This window comes from Triticum dicoccoides, chromosome 5B (genome assembly GCF_002162155.2).
Source record: "Triticum dicoccoides isolate Atlit2015 ecotype Zavitan chromosome 5B, WEW_v2.0, whole genome shotgun sequence".
Taxonomy (NCBI): Eukaryota; Viridiplantae; Streptophyta; class Magnoliopsida; order Poales; family Poaceae; genus Triticum; species Triticum dicoccoides.
In genome coordinates this window covers 293,870,003-293,872,550 of record NC_041389.1, presented here as the reverse complement: position 1 = coordinate 293,872,550, position 2,548 = coordinate 293,870,003, and the positions used below count along the sequence as shown (strand labels likewise).

At 38.7% G+C, this 2,548-nt stretch overlaps 1 long non-coding RNA gene across 2 annotated transcripts; it reads left to right on the top strand.

Annotated features, from left to right (window-relative positions):
* The first annotated feature begins 28 nt into the window (after positions 1-28).
* LOC119308517 lies at positions 29-2,019 on the top strand. Of its 2 annotated transcripts, none has more exons than XR_005150154.1 (2): positions 29-319; positions 1,789-2,019. It is a non-coding gene; the product is annotated as an uncharacterized LOC119308517 (long non-coding RNA). The 2 variants fall into 2 exon arrangements; XR_005150153.1 differs by having other exon boundaries at positions 29-1,638.
* Positions 2,020-2,548: the final 529 nt, after the last annotated feature.

Sequence of the window (2,548 nt, the reverse complement as noted above, 5' to 3'; positions counted from 1 at the left end):
GCGCCTCCGCCGCCCGGCTCCCTCCCCGAGCGCGACGCCGCCGCCCTGCTCCCTCCTCCAGTGCGCCGCCGCCGCCCGGCTCCCTCCCCCAGCGCGCCGCCGATCGGCCCCTCCCCAAGCGAGCTGCGGACTGCCCCATCTACCCTAGCGTGCCACCACTGGCCCCCTCACCCAGCGCATCGTCGAGCGCCCCCTGGATGGCGCAACTCTAGCTGCACCATCATGGTGGAGGCGCGGCGCCGTCTTTGAGATGCTCCATCAGTTGCTCCTCCTCCTCCTGTTATGCACAAGCTCCAATTCGTCGAGATACTCCATGGAGGTACTCCATTTTATGTTTTCAATTCATCTTATAAAAAATCAGAACAAACTATGTGTCATTTTTGTCATTCACGCAAGTTCAGGCATACCTTCTGCAAAAGTTCAAGAATCTGAAGAAACGAAGCTCAAACCAAGTTCAGAAACTGTTTCTGGATTAAATTAGTTGTTTTGGCTAATTCTATAGTACATGTGTGTATTGTGATTATAATTGTGGCTTTGGAGTTGAGAAAAAGATAACAAAAAGGTACATAAATGAACCCAAAAACATTTGGTAGTTTTTGGAAGCCCAAAGTTCAGTTCAACATGTTTTCTATTATCAACTCGTTAAGAACCCCAGAAACGGTTCAATGTGTGTGTTAAAAAAAATAGCTGGCTATATAAAAAAATTAGTAGCTAGGCAAAAAGAAGTTTGTATCAGTTCAGACTTGCCTGCACAGAAGGATAGAGGCCCTTGTCCTGTATGTTTAGGTTTGCATCAATGCTCCAGCCAACTCCATTATCTACTCAGGAAATGCTCCACTGCTAAATCCATTTGAAGTTTTGTCAGGTTTGGTGACTCCTCTCCCTTTCCCTTTTCATGTAATGCATTTAGGACAAGTTCAAGTATAGGTAAAGAAGATTCTCACCACATAAATATTGATCTAGAGCTCTTCAGTTTGACAGTTTTTCAGTTCGTGTGGAGCTTGTCAATTCGACAATTTTTCATTTCGTGCGGAGCTAGTCATTGTTTTAGGTTGAGTCTAGCTGTACTGAATGCTTGCACTTCTCTGAACTGAGAGTACGCTTGAGTTTCCTATTCATTCTAATCTTAATAGGTTATCTTGATAGGAGTCTAGTGTTAGTTACTAAATTCTAGTCAGAGTAGTGTAATCAAAGGAATGTAGATAACTTGTGTCCTGGTATCACTTGTACAATTGCGTTGTTGTGTTGCACACTTGTACTCACATATTATTATGTTGCGATACTAGTTCTGAACATTTTGTTATGTATGTCACATGCAGGTTTCTCCCCATTCTTCTCGTCTAAATACTATGCCTTTCATACCTTTATATATAAAAAAAAGCTCAGTCTGAAACTACATTTTTGCCCAGAGCCTTGACCTAGGACATTCTGAATAAAACTTCAAAGAAGTCTGAAATGCACTGTAGTATATAAAGCCTTGTTCATCATTGGATTCTGATACTAGAATCTAGAGTAAGAAATCAATATTGTAATATGTAGGCGCAAGAACATAACTCCCTACTTGAAATGGTTCTACACCAGTAGTAGAACTTACTGGTTCTCCGTGACCTAAAGTTGAAAACAGACAAAAATTCTCAAGTAATGTAATCTGTAGCAAAACACACGATTTTTTTATCGAAATGTTGTAACTAGAGGACTATAACCACTACAGGATGCCAAAAAAGTATCAGACTGCACAAGTAGTGTTCCATTTATCTTTCTCTCATGCCTGCCCTTTTGATCTTATAGGAATTGAGGCTTCGCCAAGGAACAAGACTGGTAACTAGCGCAAAGGAGAATATGTCGAGAGGTGGCACTGCTAGACTTGCTGATGTGTAGTTATGGCTTAAAAAAGATGAAAAAATTGTATCTTGTATGATTCCATAAGCTGTACATAGCAAATCTTCCCATGTGGATCAGTACAACTTATGTACGGCCTTGAGTTCACAAATCTTATAGTAATCTTTGTAGTACTTTTCGTAACACTAAGTAAAGCAAGAGTAGCCCTTTTTTTGTGAGCAACAATTCAAATGAATCTGTTGTATCAGTTCTTATGATAGATAGAAGATAAAACAAGAAAGAGAAGCCCTTTTTTTGTATAAGTTCTGTTGAATCTGTTGTATCAGCAAGAGTAGCCCTTTTTTTGTATAAGTTCACTAGCCAAAAGGTTAGAGAAGTCTACCTTATAATTTGCAATCTTAAAGATAATGATTAGTTTGAATTAAAAAATTGGTTTTTGCATTAAAAACAATGATCAGATCAAATTAAAAACAATGATTAGTTCGAATTAAAAAATTCTGAATTAAAAAAATTCTGAATTAAAAACAATGATCAATTTGAATTAAAAAATAAATGACCAGTTCGAACAAGAAACAATTGTCAGCTTGAATTTAAAACAAGAAAGAGAAAACTGTTTCTAATAAATAGAAATGCGGAAGTGTGAAGTGCAAATAATGACATGTCCGATGTTTCAACAACGATTGAATGCAAAAATCCAGGAAATTCAAAA